Below are 20,784 nucleotides of genomic sequence, written 5' to 3'. Positions count from 1 at the left end.
CTTCAGGAGGAAATAGAATGCAGCTGAGTGTGTATTTTTAGTAACAAAATTGCTTTGCATTTTTATAAAACAACTTAAAAAAATAAATTGCAACACATTCAAGTTTTTTTTTAAAGCATAGTCTATCTAAACTATTTGTTTACAGAATGTTGTGATGTCTGCAAAGGTTTAGGTTAAAATAACATACCAGGCGTGTTGTTTGAAATGAATGAATGCAGAGCAGAGCGTGACAATCACAGTGTGTCTTGTTGTTTGTGACTTTCACTTACTTTCTCTTGCTGTTTCAATATCTCTCTGTGGAAAGTGGGGAAAATTAAATTAATTGTAACACATTCTGTTTGTTTGTTTTTTCTATTTTTAAAGTATACTTTAGCTAAAATATTCATTTTCAGAATGCTGTGATGTCTGAAAAGGTTTGGGGTTAAAATAACTTACCAAATGTGTTGTTTGAAGTGAATAAATGAAGATCAGAGCTTGACAATCACAGTGTGTCTTGTGGCATGTGACTTTCGCTTACTTTCTCTTGCTGTTTAAATATGTATCTGTAGAGGGTGGGGATTGCTTGGGTTTCCCCTTCAGGAGGAAATAAAATGCAGTTGCATGGGTTTTTTTAAGTAATGAAATAGCTTTGTGTTATATAAAACAAATAAATTAATTGCAACCATTTTTTTTCAGGTCACTGCTAATCTTCCATTATTAATTATCTCTTATGAGTGTAAGTATTTGCTTTCACCTCTGGTGCACCTGTTGTTAATTTCATCAACACCAAAGGAGCTAAAACTGATTAACAACCCCCTCTGCTACTAAACTGACTAGATCAATATCCCAGAGGTTTAACTGACTAATTGCAATAATCTTTGTTTTCTTTTTAAACTTGTCGAGTCTTGTCTAGGACATTTAGATCATTATTCTAATAATGCACTGTTGTCCCAAACACACATTGCTTTTGCAAGATCAGCTCTGTAAATTCTCTATAGGCTCCTCTTATTCATGCATTTGTTTTATCTGTTTACTTATTAATTTCTATTCATGTTATTTCAGTTATTATATTATATGTGGCATACTACGACAATGTCTAAGGCAGCGAGAGAAAAAAAGGGAAGGGTGGGGGGGTGATAGTGAAAAATATAATAAAAAATATAATAAAAGGATAGCGTACAAATAGAAATGCAAAACGTATCGCCAACTATCGCACCTGTAAGAAAAACAAAATACATGATGCATGAGTCGACACTCCTCTTGTGTGTGTGTGTGGGGGGGGGGGGGGGGGGGGGTGTTGATAAAATGTATTTGAAAAAGAAGGTGGGAAGTGGCAATATCACCGCCCCAAGAGTCAGAGGCACACATCCGAACATCCAAGAGAAGGAGGGAAGCGCCAGAGGTGCCACCGGCCAAAGGGAGAGATTTCCAAAGGACCAGAGGATGAGCAAAGCCCTGTGACCAGCAAAGCTATTCTCTGATTAAAAAGTGTTGAACAATATACAATCATTCCAAAAAAATTTTTTTTTCCAAAACCTCCTTAAGCAGCAATGATTTTAAGCAATTATTTTCACACCATTTCATGCTGGGGTGCTTGAGGTCATCATCCTGTTGTATGATGCAGTTTGGGCCTCAGATTTTGTTTTTGTTTGTTTTTTTTTTTGGGGGGGGGGGGGGGTGATTCGGGTTGTGGTTAAGTTTAGGGATAAAGTTATGGTTAGAGTTAGGATTATGGTTAGGCTGGAATGTGTGTTACTGCCAGGAGCATCATTCTATTGGATTTCATTCACGATCCGGTTCGTATTATAGGGGAGTAGAAGGTTACCTTTCGTGTTCCCATGCGACAAATCGTCAGTATGTTATGCGTCAGGAATGGGAACTGGCCCGATTCTTTGGATACACAAGACCAATAATAACCTGCAGCAGAATGATGGGGACAGAAAAGCATGAGGAAGATGAGAAACAGAACACATACTTAAACAAGTTGTGAAGTTCCTAATAGACTTTTAAACTGTATTGCAACGGGTGCTACTAGAAGTCACCAAACATGATATCTGAGTTATGTCTCTGGTATTTTCCCTGACCACAGTGCAATACTTCATTTGCATTTTGCTTTTTCCTTCTTCCTTGTTTTGAGTAGTTGCTCCTGTCTACTCCTGGAGAGGGATTGTTGTTCGGGTATTAAAGACAATCCAGAACAAGCAGAAACTGAAAGTATTTGCAGTAAAGACAGTAAATGTATTTCAAGACAACAAATGCAGCATTTGGTGATGCCTGTGGTTTCTGGACTTCTTAACAGTCCTTACACCTAAAATTATGCTAGTTTGAGTATTTTTCAAAGTTCAAAGTCAGCTTTATTGTCAAAAGTCATATGTACAGATCATAAACAGGATTTTAAAAATTGCAGTCCTCAGTATTACACTAAAACAACATGTGAAAATATGAGACTTTTTGCCCTTCCATAGAACAAGCAGTATGTGCTACGCTGATGACTAGGTTGAGTGGATGGCATGAAATAAAAAGGGCCAAGAAATAGAAAATAATGTGTTTTAGAGCCAAGCTGAGCTCTTGCCTTGTCAAACACCTTTATACTTGTTGTTATTGTTTTTGCTTTTTCTGCTGCAGCTGTATAATTATTAGAACAGCCACAGCAAACATGCAAACTTGCTCACAAATATTTTAATTATTCTAAACTGATGACCAACTTCTGTCTCTAACATATTTTCTGATGACTATCTAATTCACACCAAGTTTCTTTTCCTCCCTCCTTGTTTTGAGTAGTTCCTCAACCTGGAACGGGTTGCCCCTGTATGCTCCTGTAGAGTGGTTGATGTTCAGTTATCAAATACAGGGCAGAACAAGCAACAATTGCAGGTGTTTGCAGTAAAGCATCACAAGATTCTATCTAAAAAAATTTTAGTTTTCATGCTGGACTGTTTACTCTTTCACAGAGTAAGCAGCATCATTGATCGTGGCGATCGTGGCTCAAGAGTTGCCAGTTCATCTTGTAATCGGAAGGTTGCTGCTCCCTGCCTGCACTGCACATGTGTACTATATGTACCCACTGCCTGTATTTCAAATTTATATCACATCATAGAGAATTACATTGCTTTCCAGCAAATGTGCTTTTGCTGTGCTGTACTTTGTTCGATACAGTAGGAAACCATAATTACACAGCTCAACCCAGAGGAAAGAATGTTTCAGTGCTTCACTGTTGCCATGTGAAGGGCCATTGTGTTTAAGAATCACTGTAATTAAACTGTTAATAATAATAATTTAAAAAATGAAAACCCATTGAATTGAATTACATTGGAAAGTCTGCACTTCAACTGAGTATTGGGGGGAAAATGGTGGTGGTCCACATAGACAAAAATGTCTATGTCTAATTATACTTATTAGACTTGTTAGACAAGAAAAACACACCTGTTGGCAAGCATGCAAACTTGCTCACAGGTATTTCAAGCATTCTGACTTCTGTCCGACATATTTCCTCATGACTTTCTAGTTCACACACCCTGTTTTTTTTCCCTCTTCCTTGTTTTGCTTAGTTATTGCATCTATAACTGGGGGAATTACTGAAAACAAGGAAACACTTTTGAACATCTGAAAATGGGTGTAAAAATCTAATAGGTGAACAGTTAAATCGACATTTAAAATCTAAACTGAATGTTGTTCATCTGAGGATTTATTGAATATATTTAGAATTTGCTAATGACAAGATGATTTTTCTTTATCATTTCCTGATACACAAAAACATTTTGTTCATCATACAGGTACAATTAATCGAGAGAGACTATATTTTCTTCTGTTAGACACACTTAGATCTGGTGAATAAACAGTAACATACACAGGAATGCAGCACAATGTCAAAGTGAAGGCATTACGCTTTTCGTTTACTTTTTGTCTTGTTTTCTAAGAGATGCACAGAATTTTGATGAATTAGGATGACTCATTTTATCCTTATCCAAAGATTTGTAGAAACCTTGAAAAAAAAGTGAAATCAGTGTTATGTTTATGTGGCAGTGGAATAAAGGGATTATCTTATACTTATCCAGGGTCTATTTTTTTTGTTGGGGCATTTTGGAGTTTTCATTTTTTTATTTAGTTTTAGAGATCAACTTGTTCTGTCATCATCTTGTGTCGACTCACTGAGGCTAGGTTAATTCTTATGTTTGTGTTTTTCTTTTTAGTTATGGTGCTCATTTCCTTTTTTATTTTGACAGTTGTTTTATAGTGTCTTGTGTTTACCCTCATCCCTGTCAACTACTTCTCTCATTGTCTTTGAATATCTACACCTTTCCCTTCCATATGATTAATAATGTGTCAGTGACACTAGGACCACCTCTAAAGAGACACCCACTGTAAGAGTTAAATACCTGTGACACTGTCAGTTGTTTTAGCCTCTTGGACGAGAGGAAAAGCATCTTCGTGAACCTACAGTGGTCCAGTTGCCTTCTTTAAGCACTCAACACAACCTTTCAGTAAGCATGTCAGCAAGGGGGAAAATGCACCCCAAAATATCAAAGACAATTTATTCATTTATTTTTGGATAACACATAATATAGAAATATTCTACTTGATGTTCTTATTGAAGAAATATAGTTATTTAAAAGTAGGAAGTAGCTTAATTTATCTAGAGGAACAGGTTTTGTGATTTGGTAGAAATACCAGAGTACAAACCGAGTCGACTTTAAAAAGATTTTCACTTTATTAAAAGTTATTTGTTAAACAAAGAATTAATTTCTTTAGCTTACAAAACAGAAAAAAAAGAAAAAAAAGAAAAAATTCTCTTACTGAGCAGCATGAAAACAACTGATAATTTGGGTAGTTTTATAAAATCTCATTTTTGAAACAAGGAATTTTAAAACCTGTGATGTTGTATCACAGATTCTGTGTTTCTGATTCATGTGCCATATTGGACATAGCCCTTTTTTATGGTGTGATTATATGATAACAAGAATAATAACAAGCAACAGGAACAAAAATGATAAGAGGAGGGTCCAAGCAATGGTGCTTTGAGAAAAAACCATGACAGAAGCAACGAGTAGAAAACAAGCACCAGTAATACCACTCCAAGATGTTGTTTTATCAACTGTATCACATCTCTTATTTTTTGTATTAGCCATGCTACGCCTACTGCTCCTCCAGTGACTACAGCTGCTGCTGCTGCCACATATCCTGCTGCTGTGCCTCCAGCACCTGCTGTACCAGCACTTGCACCTGCTCCTGTTGCTGCTGCCAAACTTTCTACGGCTGCTGGTACTCCTATAGCTGTTGATAATGCTCCAGCAGTTACACCACCTCCTATAGCTGTTGATAATGCTCCATCAGTTACACCACCTCCTATAGCTGTTGATAATGCTCCAGCAGTTACACCACCTCCTATAGCTGTTGATAATGCTCCATCAGTTACACCACCTCCTATAGCTGTTGATAATGCTCCAGCAGTTACACCACCTCCTATAGCTGTTGATAATGCTCCAGCAGTTACACCACCTCCTATAGCTGTTGATAACGCTCCAGCAGCTACACCACCTCCTGCAGATGCTCCACCACCTACAGATGCTCCACCTCCTAATAGTTTGTTTTCTCTTGCACTCTTTTTGTGGTTTATCTTCCACTTTTCCTTCCGTCTTTTCTTGAGGTTCCTTTTCTTCTAGTGTTTTATTTGGTCCTTCATCTTGTTCTAGTTCATTTGATTTTCCAGTTGTTTTTTCTTCTTGTTTTCTTCTTTTTCTTCTTTCCATCTCCATTTCCTCTTTTTCATCCGTTGCAGTGCCATCTTTCTCTATTGCATTTGTTGATCCTGGTGTTAAAACTACAACAGCTGACCCAGAGAAAGCCTTTGCCATGGATTCTGCTGCAGTGCCTGCAAGTTTGATCATTTAATTCTTAGAGACACTGCTGTTAGCCTTATTACAGATGTCTACTTGTGGCAACATCTTGTTAGTGTAGCACACTCCCTTGTTTTCTTTAACTACCTGGTTTATTGTGTTTAGCAGGTCTACCACTTTAAACTGGCTACTGTCACCCTGTCGGTTGTATTTATTAATTATGTGGTATCGGCTCTTGCACTTCTTCACCAGGTCACTCAGATATTCATTCTGAGCTATGAACTCTTTTACCTCCATTTTATCTGAGTCTGGGCCATCCTGAGTAAAGACAACTGCAGCATATTTGAAAACTTCCTCTGAGAAATACTGGTTTATTTTCTCAATAACAGCCTGCTGCTGCTGCTCTGTGGATTTCTCCGCTTTGAGCACAATGAGAAAAGCATGAGGCCCTGGAGTGCACTCAGTGATACACCTCAGTATTTCAGGCTTCAGCTTATAGGTGTTTTCACTCTTGTATGCTTTTCATACATGTTTCATACAAGACAGATAAAAACTTTATAAGATTTATATATATCTTTTCCATATGGGAGTATTTCAGGCTTCAGCTCCTCCTCTGATCTACCTGAGCCAGCGAAATCAGGAGTGTTGATCAGGGTAATCCTTCTTCCATGGAGAGATTTGGACTCAGTTTGACATTCAGTGTTGTTAACCTGGAGCACGTCTTCTCCATGGTGTTTGCTAGGCTGCTTTTCCCAGCAGCACAACCCTGTACAATTTTTCCACTGGAAAGAAGTGACGACAGAAAATTAATAGAGCATTTGAGTACTCATATGTTGTAATATTGAGCTCCAAAAATATACATATATGTGTCTGGTGTTCAGCCAGAGGTTTGTGCTAAAAAAAAAAGATGTGACTCTGTACACTGTCAAACACGCCCTCCCAGACTCCTCCATTTTATTTACAAAAAAGAAAAAAACATAGGGCCAGGAGAGCAGTCAGTGATGATGCTTTCCTCGGAGACACAACTGAGTCAAACTCATGTCTCCTCAAGCATGTTGTTACCTTTGATGTACTTTTGAACCCCAGCTGCTTTTCCTTCCATGACAATCATTGTTGGTGGCACTAAAAAGGCAAAACGAGTGAAAATAACACATTAGACAATTCTGTTTTTCTGTCAATGCTTGCCGTCAGACTGGGGTCTGGGATGCAGGGCCTCCCTGCTACTGCAGATAAGGAGGTGGTCCGCTTGCCTCCACCCCAGAGAGAAGGGTTACATCTCCTGGGTCTAGGTGCGGCTTGCCCCTCTGAGGGCGGGGGTACCTGGACCTGGGATATAGAGTATGTTTGGGGAGTGCGACTGTCTGTGCAGTGTCTATTTGTGTCTGTCTACACGTTGGGTGAGCGCCGAGTATTTGGTGGTGCATATGGGGTGGGAATGCACGTCTGTGTCCGCGTGTGCCTGTTCGTCTGTGTCTATATGTCAGGTTGGGTCTTAGACTCAACCTCTCTGGGTACATCTCAGGCCCTCTAAAGTACGGAGGCCTATCTCCCCTCACCACACTCCCTGCCGGTGGCTGATGCCCTCAGACGTTGGTGTGTTGGTGGTCCTTGGTGTCCGGGGCTGGGCGCTCATGTATGTACCGGCTCACTCCTGGTGGCCTATTGGTGGGGCCGGGCGCCTGTGGCCCGGCTGGGCCCCTTCCGGGGGGTGGGATGCCCTCAGACCTCTGGCCTCTGGGCCTGAAGCTCGGTCCTCTCTGGCACAGCTGGCTGCCGGCAGAGCCCGCGGACACGCCACTGCAACCCCCTCTGGCCTCTGCTCCGTAGCTGCTGGGTGACCTCTCGTTTGGGGCTCTACTCAGCTCTTCCCAGGAGGGTGGCACGGTTCCCCCCCTTTTGGTGGTCCTCCTCGGGTCCTTGTACTCTGGGGCCTCTGGATATCTGGGGCCTGGATCTCCTCCATACCTGCTTCATGCCCTGAGGGGCGGGGCTATGGCTCCCCACACTCCCTAGCAGATCGTTACATGGAGAAACCTTTGGAATACAAGCATGCTGATCCACACAGGTGTGCACACAGGTGTTCACAGACGCGGACTACACCTTTCTTGGCTGCTGCCTCAAAGCACATTGTGCGCTGTCTATCTTGCGTGCTGCACAATATCGTTTAATATTTAGTATCTACTGTTATCTACTGCTAGCTAGTTTATTGTGATGGTGCTGTTTTTTTATTATGTTGCTCTTTGTTGTTTGCTTTCTCTTCTGTTTTTTTTTCTCCATACAGGTGATCCAGGTGTTTTGTTTGTTTTTCTTTTTTCCTCCCCCCTTTCTCACCGCCTCTTCTCCCCTCTGGTTTTCTTTCTCTCCCTCTCTTTCTTTCATTCTTTCTCCCTGTCCTATCCCCCAGTCATGTCTGTCCTGTTTGTAGCAACCGAAAATAAAATAAATTCATAATTATAATAAAGGTCAATCAAATGGACCAATATGGCAAGGACATGATGATCCACTTGGTAAAATAAATCCGCTTGGCATCTTTCTTGGCCTTAAGACAACAATTCTGATGGCTAAAGATCCAAACGGGACAAAAAAAAGGAAAAAAAAAAAAGACAATTCTGTTTTTGTAGAGTTGTTTATGCATTTTTCTGTAAAAAAAAATTACTAATATCAGCTCAGTTCATTTGCTACATTGCATAGAGAGAAATAAAGTCATACTTTGCAAAAATCACATTAGATGAAATGACACAGAAATACTGCATTTATTTGTTTAGTTATTCAAGATACCTGTCATGTCATCTTTCTGTGCTTCTCGTAGTGTTACCACTTTAGCGCTCACGTTTTCCTGCAAACCTGCTACATTTTGACAGAAAGCTTCTGTGAGAGATCCAGCTGCAGGGCCTGTTAATTTGATCCATACGTGCTTAGAGATGCTTTCCCTGATTTTAGCAGAGGGATGGGGGATTCCAGAGTGTTCTAGAAGAGATAAATTGCAGTGTTTAATTAATGGTGTACATTTATGTAGCTGGAAAATCCATTATCACTCATTTATGCTTTTGCTGAAACAATTGCACATATTTGTAAAATTCTTAAATCACCAGAAGAGGTTAAAAACATCCACAAAATGATGACGGCATAGGAGAAACGTGACATTGCATTCTGTGGAGCCGCAATAAGAATCAAAGTAACATATCTGCCTTCATGCAGCATGTCGAGTTGGTTTGGCAAAGCATGATCACGAGCTCCAAAACCAAAGATACTTTTTAAAAAGTTCATGTTCATATGATGTCATCTTTTTAACACTAACTTTACAAGAACATTTTTAAACTACCTCTTTAGACATTCTAGAGTTGCATTTATTTGAGTTGTACAATCTATAACTTTAATCCAAACTGTAACTCACTGTGAGGAATGTGTTTTGGCTGAAAATGTACATTTTAAATGCATGCATGAGATGGGCTATGTATGTGTTCTCTAGATTTATTTTTAGCACTTAAAATCTGTAAGTGTCAATGTCATGCATTACTCTAATATTTATAAACTCTCTTGAATTTTCACACAGGTCAGTAACTCCTAAGGCACCTTCAGGTGAAAATGGGCATTGAAGACAGTAAGCAACATCTCTGCTCTACTAATGTTTGGTTTTGGCTCCATCTAGTGGTTCCTCAAATATAATGCAATGTTATGTCATCAAGCTTTGTTCTCGTTGGTTTCACTTTTGATTTCTTGGTCTCTTTGATCCTGCATTCACTGCGCGGCCTTTTAGGGGGACTGACGAAAAACAAGCTAATTTGATTTGTTTGTTTGTTTTTTATTCAATTATAAAAAGGTAGAAAATGCCATTCAGATCAAAGGTATTTAATGCAATCTGGCTGACAGACTAACATGATGAGTCATGTGTCATAAAAAATCAAAAGTGCCAGCAGGCTACGTGCTTGGTTTGGTCCGACATTTCTGTGATTGTGATTTCATCACAATAGTCTCAAAGCACCAACCAAGTGTCGTTTCCTTCGATTATTTAGTAGACTTATCGAAATGCACATGGTCGTTATGACTGCAGAATATTAGGGTTAAAATAACTTACCAGGCATGTTTGCAGCACTATTGCTGTTTGAAAAGTTGGGGTGGAGAGAGCTGCGGATTTCAGTTTGAGTGGAAATAAAAAGTGCAGCTGAATGTTTGTTTTCAGTTGCTGAATTCTGCATTTGCAGAATATCTTAACACAGATGTGAGGTTTGCCCTTCTAGACTAGAACAGAAAAGATAACTGTTCCAGTGGTCTTGCTATGAGCTCCTATATGCATTCTTTTCTTTTTGTGCCCTTGCCACATGGTGTAAATTCAGTAGAAAGTACCGTATATAGCTACACATGACTGGTTGCAGATAAGACACATCCTTTGTGCAGAAACATGCTGAACATTAAAGGATAGAAGAAGCCCAGGTCTAATATTAAGTCAGATTTTAAGTTTTCTTGTTAATATTGATTTTATTCACCTTGCTACGACATCATACATTTCAGAAAGCCAAAACAAGAAACTATAATCTATTATGAATAAACACAAACATACAAATGTTAAAATGGGTAAATTCATCTTTTCTAAGTAGAATAGAATAGAATTCAACTTTATTGTCATTGCACATGCACAGGTACAGGGCAACGAAATGCAGTTTGCATCCATCCAGAAGTGCTTTAGTGATATAGATATATTACAATATATATTAGCAATAATATAGATATGTGAGTATAATGGGTCTATTATGGTATGTTATAATGTACACGGTATGAAGTATGTTGTGAATATTCTATAACTATAAGTATGTACAGGCTGTAGTGAGTACAAGCTATGTACAGGCTATGAACAGGATATAAATATGAAAAACTATACAGAATATGAAATAAATAACTTTACAGAATCTGGGATATACAGCTATACAGAAATGGGAACTATGCAAGTTGTAAACAGTTGTAGGATTAAAGATTATCGAATGTACAGAATGATTATTTACACAGAGCTATACAGTAGTGCAGTTAAGATAAGTGAGGGTGTAGATAGTTTCTACAGAGGCTATATAAAGTGCTAGTGGTTGTGAGTGGTGGTTCAGTCCATGTTATTATTGTGTTTGAGGGTACAGTTGTCCATTGTGGGTGTGTGTATGTTCAGTCCATGAGTTTAACGTGGGTCAGATGTCAGGAGGCAGAGTTCAGGAGTCTGACAGCTGTGGGGAAGAAGCTGTTCCGGTACCTGGTGGTCTTAGTCCGGAGGCTCCTGTAGTGCCTCCCAGAGGGCAGGAGGGTGAAGAGTCCATGTGATGGGTGACTGGGGTCTTTGATGATTTTCCCAGCCCTTTTCAGACACCGCTTCCTGTAGATGTCTTTTATGGCAGGAAGTGGTGCTCCGGCGATGCGCTGGGCAGTTTTCACGACCCTCTGCAACGCCTTCCGGTCCGAGGCAGAGCAGTTCCCGTACCAGACTGTTATACAGTTGGTCAGGATGCTCTCGATGGTGCAGCGATAGAAGTTCACCAGGATGTCTGAGGACAGGTGGTTCTTCCTCAGAGTCCTCAAGAAGAAGAGGCACTGGTGAGCCTTCTTGACCAGCTTGGAGCAGTTGGTCGTCCAGGTGAGATCCTCGGAGATGTGGACTCCCAGGAACTTGAAGCTGCTCACACGCTCCACAGCCGTCCCCTTAATGTGGATGGGTGGATGTGGGTCAGCATTCCTCCTGTAGTCCACGATGAGCTCCTTGGTCTTCTCGGTGTTAAGCAGCAGGTTGTTTCTGTCGCACCACTCAGCCAGACGATCCACCTCCTCCCTGTAGGCGGCCTCATCGTTGTCACTGATGAGGCCAATCACCGTGGTGTCATCTGCAAACTTAATGATGGTGTTGGAACCATCAGCAGGTCTGCAGTCGTGGGTGAAGAGGGAGTAGAGGAAAGGGCTCATCACACAGCCTTGTGGTACACCGGTGTTCATCGTGATTGTAGATGAGCAGCGGTTATCCAGCCGGACATGTTGGGGGCGGTTGGTCAGGAAGTCCAGTAACCATTTGCAGATGAGGGAACTGATACCCAGGTCTGTCAGTTTCCTGATGAGTTGTGAGGGTTGGATTGTATTGAATGCTGAACTGAAGTCTATAAACAGCATTCTGGCGTAGGTGTTGTTGTTGTCCAGGTGTGAGAGGACAGAGTGCATTGCGATGGAGACTGCATCCTCTGTGCTCCTGTTCCGGCGGTATGCGAATTGGTGGGGGTCCAGGGTGGGGGGGAGACAGGATTTGAAGTGTGCTAGGACCAGTCGCTCTAAGCACTTAGTGATGATGGGGGTGAGTGCTACTGGGCGGTAATCATTGAGGCAAGATGGGTTGGAGTTTTTGGGTATCGGGACGATGGAGGTGGATTTGAAGCAGGCCGGTACCACAGCGTGGGCCAAGGACAGATTGAATATGTCTGTGAGCACTCCTGCAAGCTCCCCAGAACACGCTCTGAGAACACGCCCGGGGATGCCATCAGGGCCTGCAGCCTTGTGGACATTGATCCTGCTCAGCACCGCTCCTACATCGGTGGGGGAGAGAGTCATAGGTTGGTGGTCTGGCGTCATGTCTGCTTTGGTTGTGGTTGTGGGGTTCCCTCGCTCAAAACGAGCATAAAAGTTGCTGAGCTCGTTGAGGAAGGAGACATCAGAGGATGCGGGGGAGGGTTTGGTGGTCCTGTAGTCTGTGATGGTCTGGAGTCCTTGCCACATGCGTCGGGGGTTGGAGTTGGAGAAGTGTTCTTCTACCTTCTTTTTGTAATGGTGTTTGGCTTTTTTGATGCCCTTCTTTAGATTAGCCCTGGCTGTACTGTAGGCGTGTGCATCTCCTGACCTAAAGGCAGTGTTGCGGGCCTTCAGGAGGAGACAAACATCCCGGTTCATCCAAGGCTTCTGGTTGGGGTACATGGTGATCCGTTTCTGGGTGGTGACACTGTCTGTGGTTTTGGAGATGTAATCCAGTACAGATGAGGCGTACTGGTCCAGGTCTGTGTGGGTGAACATATTCCAGTCTGTGTTTTTAAATCTGTCCTGGAGCACTGCGTCTGTCCCCTCTGGCCACACTTTAATTGTCCTCACAGCAGGTTTCACACGTTGGATGAGTGGTGAATACCGAGGTGTGAGGAACAGGGAGAGATGGTCCGATTCTAAGTGTCTGTATCCCTAAAGGTTTAATCGCATTTACACCAGGACATTATTCTAAATACGATACTAAATCAGTTGTTATGAAGCATATAACAATTCAATTCAGCTTTTTTTTCTATATCTCCAAATCACAACAACAGTTTCCTTATATTAGACATTGCATGTTGGTTTAAAATCTAACAGTGCAAACATATACTTTTTAATACTTGGGAATATAAATATACCTTTTGTGGTATATTATCACTATATTGCAATGTCTGTATTGTTAAATCATATACAATGCAATTGTTAATGGAACTAAGAACACACACATGTACACTATCTCTTAATTTCATGACAAGAATAATAGCAAGCAACAGTAACTGTAAGCAGAAAAGGGTCCCAGTAAGTAGCAAATCGAGAAAAGGCCATGGCAGAAGCAATACATTTGGGGGGGGGGGGGGGGGGGGGGGTTGGTAAGTCCAAGACTAGGGCCTAAGGACCTTGGAAAGAAAAGCGTCTGGACTTCTTTGAGTTGCTTGAAGACGTTTCACCTCTCATCCAAGAAGCTTCTTCAGTTCTAAGGTCAAAAGGTGGGGAGTCCCAGATTTAAACCCAGTGGGAGTTTCCCCCCAAAGAGGGACAAAGAACCCCTGATGATCCTCTACCTAATCACATGAGCCAAGGTGTGAAAGCGGGTGTGGGTCCCAATCAGCCAAGGTTTCGGGTAAACTCATAGTGAAACTTGGCCACACCCTATCATGTGATTTCCTGAGGTCAGATGGCCCAGGATGTGAGTGGGTGTTAAGGGGTCTGGGAAGGGAACTCAAAACTGGATTATTGATGGCAGACAATTGGTGTCGTAAACCACCGCCTCTGTTCAAAGATGGTCGCTCACAGTGGACATAGATGGCTTCTTTCACTCCTCTTTCAAACTATCTGTCCTCTCTGTCCAAAATGTGAACATTGGCATTCTCAAAAGAGTGTCCTTTATCCTTAAGATGCAGATGGACAGCTGAGTCTTGTCCTGTGGAGGTGGCTCTTCTATGTTGTGCCATGCGCTTGTGAAGTGGCTGTTTGGTCTCTCCAATGTAGAGGTCCTGGCATTCCTCGCTGCAGGGCGATCGTGGCTCAAGAGTTGGGAGTTCGCCTTGTAATCGGAAGGTTGCAGGTTCGAGCCCCGGCTTGGACAGTCTTAGACAGTCTCGGTCGTTGTCGTTGTGTCCTTGGGCAAGACACTTCACCCGTTGCCAACTGGTGGTGGTCAGAGTGTGTGTGTGTGTGTCAGACACAGGTGGCGCCAGTGTCCGGCAGCCTCGCCTCTGTCAGTGCGCCCCAGGGTGGCTGTGGCTACAATGTAGCTTGCCATCACCAGTGTGTGAATGGGTGGATGACTGGATATGTAAAGCGCTTTGGGGTCCTTAGGGACTAGTAAAGCGCTATATAAATACAGGCCATTTACCATTTACCACTGTACAGCATACACCACATTGTTAAGTCTGTGTTTTGGAGTTTTGTCTTTCGGGTGAACCAGTTTCTGTCTGAGTGTGTTGCTGGGTCTGAAATACACTGGGATGTCATGCTTGGAGAAAACTCTCCTGAGTTTCTCTGATACACCGGCTACATAGGGGATGACAATGTTGTTGCGTCTGTCCTTCTTATCCTCCCTGGCTGGTGTCTGATCTTCTTTTCTGTGCATCTTTGCTGACTTTATGAACGTCCAATTAGGATAACTGCATATTTTAAGTGATTCCTTTACATGTGTGTGTTCCTTCTTTTTCCCTTTAGGCTTAGAGGGAACATGTTCTGCCCGGTGGTGTAGGGTCCTAATTACTCCAAGTTTGTGTTCCAGAGGGTGATGGGAGTCAAAGATGAGGTACTGGTCCGTGTGTGTGGGCTTTCAGGAAAGGCACACAGTTATCCTTTGTGTCTTCCCTGGTGAACTTGATGTTTTTGTCCACGGCGTTAATGTGCGCAGTGAAGGATTCCACTTCTTGCCTTTTGATTTTGACCCAGGTGTCGTCTACATGTCTGTACCAGTGGCTGGGTACTCTCCCTTTAAAAGAGCCAAGAGCCTTTATTTCCAGTTCCTCAATGTAAAAGTTGGCTACAAGATTAGGGCCCTTTCTCAATTCTAAGTACGCAAGTACGTACTCGCGTTCTCGGCGAGACCGCACGGAAGTACGGGAGTACAGACATGCCGAGAACGCGAGCACGAATATTGATAAAGTTTACCTTTATGTACAAAATCGGAATATCGCAAAATATTTTTAAAAAATTGCAATAATATCGTATCGTGCGTTAAGTATTGTGATAATATCGTATTGTGGGATGTATGGTGATTCCCACCTCTAATAAATAACAGTGAGACATTCCAAATACATGAAGTCACACATGTGCTTCAAATACAGTAATGAACCACCAGGTCATCATCCAATTTCACCTGTAATCTTGTATCACCATTGCTCTCTGAGCTTTGTATTGGTTCTTCTGTCAACTGACAAATAGGACAAATATGACAATAAGAATAAAATGTGTAGCTGCTTCAGTGTTTCTGTCAATTTGTGCAGATCTTGACTCATCAGTAATGTTTGTAGGGTGAGTGCATTTTAAAACTGTGCAAACTGCACTACAAGGTGGAATATTTGCAAAATCTGACTACCTTATGATATTTTGTCTCAAAAATTAACCCTATGAATATGTCAGTACCATTAGGATGAAATTATTGTGTCACCAACATTTTAACTTTAGACATATAACTTTAACAGCCTCTGTAAACTAATATCCTGGCTTGCTCGAGGCTGCCGTTTTCTCTGACAGTTTCAATCAAAATTAGAAATGTTACTCTGGGAGACTGAGAGAACTAATAGTGCTGCCTGCTGTGCAGTTAGTTTCCAAAACACGTTATTCATGGTCAGTGTTGGTCAAGTTACTTGAAAAAAGTAATCAGTAACTAATTACTGATTACTTCCCCAAAAAAGTAATCCCGTTACTTTACTGATTACTTATTTTCAAAAGTAATTAATTACTTAGTTACTTTTTAAAAACACGATTTACAACCTGAATAGGTAATAAAGTGATAGATCTTTCAGCCCAATTCTACTTTTTCTGCATAATCCATCATACAAAATGTAATCAAATGGAAAAGTCTCTTTTTTTTTAACTTGTTTTATCAGTTTTAATCTTTTAACTTTATGCATCAAGCAAAAATTTAATTATATGCAACATTCTCTGACTTGAATAAATTAGTTTAACATTTAAACCTATTTTCTGCACATTCCAGCACATAAAATAAAATATTTTTTGTGTTTACACTCACTCTTTCAAATAGATGCAAGTAAAACACAGCAGAAAATAAATAAAGTCAAAGACTCAGCGGTCCTGTTGCTCTATTTTCACCTGTAACGCAGGACTGGGGTAGGCGGAGGTTTACCCTGGTGCAGGTGTGCCGCGGTCAGTTGAAGAATCCGCGAGTTTCTCTGTGAATTTCCCATTATGTCGTAGTGCACTCGGTGCTTGCTCGGAAGTTTAGGGGTTTTTTTCGCTGTAAAAAGTTTTCTTCCCACGCACAACGGACACTAATGTTTTTGTCACTTTTTATGGAATCAAACTCAAAGTAAGGTCAGTACTTCCACGCTTTAAACGCTGCACGCTCATACTCTCTCCCACAATCGATATGTGATCCATTGTTGATCTGCACACAGCTGTTGTCACTAACGGCGCACTCGCTTACGTCACTGTCATGAGACATTCTCGCAAAAAAATCACGGTTTTAGTAATGCAGTAACGCAGCGTTCCTACGGGAAAGTAACGGTAATCTAATTACCGATTTTGCAATAGTAATCCCTTACTTTACTCGTTACTTGAAAAAAGTAATCAGATTGGTTAGTTTTCTGATGCCCATCTCTGTTCATGGTTACATACAGTTTTAGACTGATGTGGGCCAAAGCCTAGCATAGCCTGTAACGTTATTATGACGGACACATTTTATGCGTTAACTTGGCTTTAAGTGACTTACAGGTTTCTGTGAAAAATACTTTCTTATATCCAGGTCCTTCCTTTTTGCTGCCGTCCTCCTCGCAGTGCAGGCAGTGTTGCCAACTCCTCAGTAAGGAAAATCGCTATTGGTTGTCCTAAAAGTCGCTAGAAGTCGCTAAATGACGTCATCGCCTAATTTGCATAATTGGTCATGCTAATCTAATTGTAACCTATGTTGTTGGAGAGAGAAATAACATCGTGGAAGAGACATAAAGTGAGTAAAAAATGTCCTAAATGCATTTAGAGTTTATTTATAACTACAAATTAAATTTCTTTTAGCAATTATTGTTTTTTTAATGTCACAATTCCAACCCTGTTCCTTTACCCGGGCTTGGACCGGCAAAAGTGACCCGAAATAGGCACTCTGGTGGAGTTACTTTGTGTGTGTGTGTTTATAAGTCGTTTTAAACCTTGTGATCCACAAAACAGCATAAGAGTAAAAGAGTAAAAGAAGAACTGACTGCGTTACAGTAACCGCTGCTTGTTGAGAGTAAAAGCAATACGCGCTTTCACGTCTTTTTTGTTAAGGGGTCTGAAAACTCGCTAAATATAGCGACAAAGTCACTAAGTTGACAACACTGAGCGCAGGTTTGCCGCTGCTAAAACTAAACAGAGCTCCGTGAAAGGCACAGCCAATCACATTGGCCATATTTGTCACATGACGTAGGACTCCAGTAGAGAACGTAATTTAACTCTTTCTGCACCGCTGGGTGAATGAGACGTTGACAGATCGTTTTTTTCTTTCTATCGGGTTTGTTTTTCTTTATTCGAAGAGATCGAATTATTGGTGGGGACAATTCAATAACCACTGGATATTGGTGGGGACACATCCCTTCCGTCCATGCCAAATCTACGCCCTTGCTCTGCAGAAACTTGGCAACCTCTGCACAGGGGGTTAATAAAGGCAAGAAACCTTTTTCTGTTGTAATTTAAAGACCACGAATGTTGTGAGAAAGCGTGTTTTCATGAATTGAAAGAAAACTAACCTTCCCGCTAGGGCTGGGCCATATTATACCGTTCACGGTAATACCGGTATAATGTTGGGCAATGATAAGAAAATGAAATATCGCGATAGAATATGGCTAAAACATGCATACTTTGGATCAGGTTTGCTTTTTCAAGTACTGGCAACTTACTAGATTTGAAACTGTCAGTTTCTTTTTTTCATAATAGGCTTAGAACAACACCTTGTTTTCTCAGGATAGTGATTCCTGTCATCTGAGAATCCTACTGACTAAAACTCATGTCAACTCATATATGCTGTTACCTTTGATGTACTTTTGACCCCCAGCTGCTCCTCCCATAAATATCATTGTTGATGGCTCTAGAAAAGCAAAATGAGGAAGAATAACATGTACTGATTAGCGTATTTGGTTAGGGCTGTTTTTTTAATATTGCCACAAGAAAGACTATTAATCTCAGTTTAGCTAATTTGCTTTAGAACATTGAAAGGAAATAGGCAATGTTTTTTGACTACCCTGGATAAAATGTCACCAAAATGCTGTATTTGTATATTTATTTAGAATACCTGTCTCAGGTTTGATTCTTCCAACCACATTTTGTGTTTTGTCTTCTCCTTCTGTTGTCACTCCTTTTGCTTCTGTCGTTTTTATCATGGTTTCCTTCAAAACTGTAACGCTTGGACCGAAGAAGGCTTTTTTCAAAGGATCAACTGCAGGGTCTATTAAGTTGATCCATATCTGCATAGAGACACCACCTGGATTCATTGGTTCTAAAAGACACAAATACCAATGTATAATTAATATACAAATACCAAGAAAAGGCTTCAAGAGCAACTTGAAGCTGGATTCTATCCAGCCATAGCCAGAGCATCCGCATACTAATCATTAAAGTCAAAGTCTGTCTTTGTGTTTCTTGGGGGTTTTCTGAACAAAGGATGATCAAACACTCTGAGGTCAAAACAGAGTTAAATTTTATTTAACATTGAAATGTTACATTTATTATTGGCTTTTTTTTAATTCTGGAGACCACATATTAGTAAAAAAAAATAAAATATTGAATGTAATTCAGTTAATAGATTATCACAATGATCCATGCCTCACAAATACCCAATACCAGAAGCATTTTTTTTCTCCAACGAGGCTGCATGCTTGTCTTCATGTAACGTTTTTGCATTTGCCATTACTGACTTACACACAATAGGCTTAAAGCATCATCCAAGTGTATTCGTTTTCAAAACGCAGATATTGTGATGTCCACAAAGTATTAGTGTTAAAAGAACTTACCAGACATGGTGTTTGAAGTGAAGAGCAGAGCTAGACAATCACAGAGTATCTTGTTGTTTGTGACTTCAGCTTAGTCTCATTTGTTAAAATCAGTGTTGGGACTAACGCGTTATTAAGTAACGCGTTACAGTAACTACGTTATTATTGTGGTAACGAGCACGGTAACTAGTTATTATGCCAAAACCAGGAACGCGTTACTCGTTACTGAGATTTAGATAGGCTCGTTATTCGTTAATTCGTGTGGTGGCTATCACGGAGCTTCCACAGATTCAATAACATTAGCAAGTGGTGGAGGCCAGCAGGTGGATGAGGGAAAGGGGACGCAGGAGGAGAGACCGAAGCGACCGCTGGTCTGAGTGTCAGGTGAACTGAACTTCAGGTAAGAAGTTATAACCTGCAGTCTATCTGGGTCAGATATGAACCAAGTTTAGGTGGAGTTTATTTTCGTTATGCTGACTTTTTCGTCTAGCTAGCATGAGGGAGTTTCTATACAGCTGGGTGGGTGCTATGATGTTACTGATGTTGAACTTTATTTTGTTCATAAGGTTAATTATTAGAGTTGCCAACCGTCCCGTAAAAAACAGAATCGTCCCGTATTCAGAGAAAATATTACGCGTTTCGTATTGAGGTGAAAAGGAACATTTTGTCCCGGACTTCAGCTAGAATGAAAAAAGACACAAAGCTGGATTTATTCTGTCGTTACGCTGCACAGCTGCCTCTTCTTCTCTCATTCTCTCCTGTTTCTACTACAATCATGAAACTGATCAATGATCAGCTGATCGGCTTTTCTCTTGTTTGTTTATCGCCCACTTCACGCCAGAAAGAAGAAACCAGCGGATGTTGCGCTAAACAACAGCAGCACGTTTAAGCTTGATCAGCTGTTGTTAGAATTTATTTAATATTAATTTCTAGTATCAGCTGATGTTTGCTGGAGCCACAGCTGTAAAGCTGCTGGTCATGATGTCGGTTTGGATATGTGGTAAGAGGGAAACATGAGGATGAAACCAGGAGATGTCCTTACTGAATCATCAGAGCTGTGATGGAGAAACAGGTTTACCTTTTAGGTGACATGGATGAGTTGAAGGGAAGTTATGAACTGTTTCTGAGAGACAAATAACCCCAGGATCCTTTTTTAGGTAGCTGACTGTGCTAGCTGGTAACTGTGCAGGGGCGGATCTAGCAAAGTGTTGCCAGGGGGCCAGGTAGGGCAATAACAGGGAAAGGGGGGCACAAAGAAATACTTTTCTTTCTTATTCTCATTTAAAATGTCTAGCTTTTAAAAAATAATTATCTGAGTCTTACAACAAACGATTGATAGATTGATACATATATACCATCAGAACAGTGTACATCACTGTCACAACAGTGTTTGTTCATTCAACCAACTGTTAACTAGGGCTGAACGATATATCGCATTTGCGATAATATCGCGACATGATCAAGTGCAATTTTCTAACCGCAAAGGCTGCGATTATACTCTGGACATGTCCAAATTCATGGGCTGCATCCTCCTGAGGCCGCATTTGTAGACCGATTACGTCACA

At 41.0% G+C, this 20,784-nt stretch overlaps 1 long non-coding RNA gene across 1 annotated transcript; it reads right to left on the bottom strand.

Moving 5' to 3' along the window:
• Nucleotides 1-4,663: 4,663 nt before the first annotated feature.
• Nucleotides 4,664-20,173, bottom strand: LOC145425450 (uncharacterized). The gene is made up of 3 exons (XR_013906138.1): nt 18,523-20,173; nt 18,262-18,318; nt 4,664-8,780 (listed from the first exon to the last, which is right to left on the bottom strand). It is a non-coding gene; the product is annotated as an uncharacterized LOC145425450 (long non-coding RNA).
• Between the last annotated feature and the right edge of the window lie 611 nt (nt 20,174-20,784).

The sequence above is a fragment of the Astatotilapia calliptera genome, chromosome 3 (assembly GCF_964374335.1).
Source record: "Astatotilapia calliptera chromosome 3, fAstCal68.1, whole genome shotgun sequence".
Classification (NCBI taxonomy): Eukaryota; Metazoa; Chordata; class Actinopteri; order Cichliformes; family Cichlidae; genus Astatotilapia; species Astatotilapia calliptera.
The sequence above is the reverse complement of the archived record's forward strand: the minus strand, read 5'-3'. Positions and strand labels throughout refer to the sequence as shown.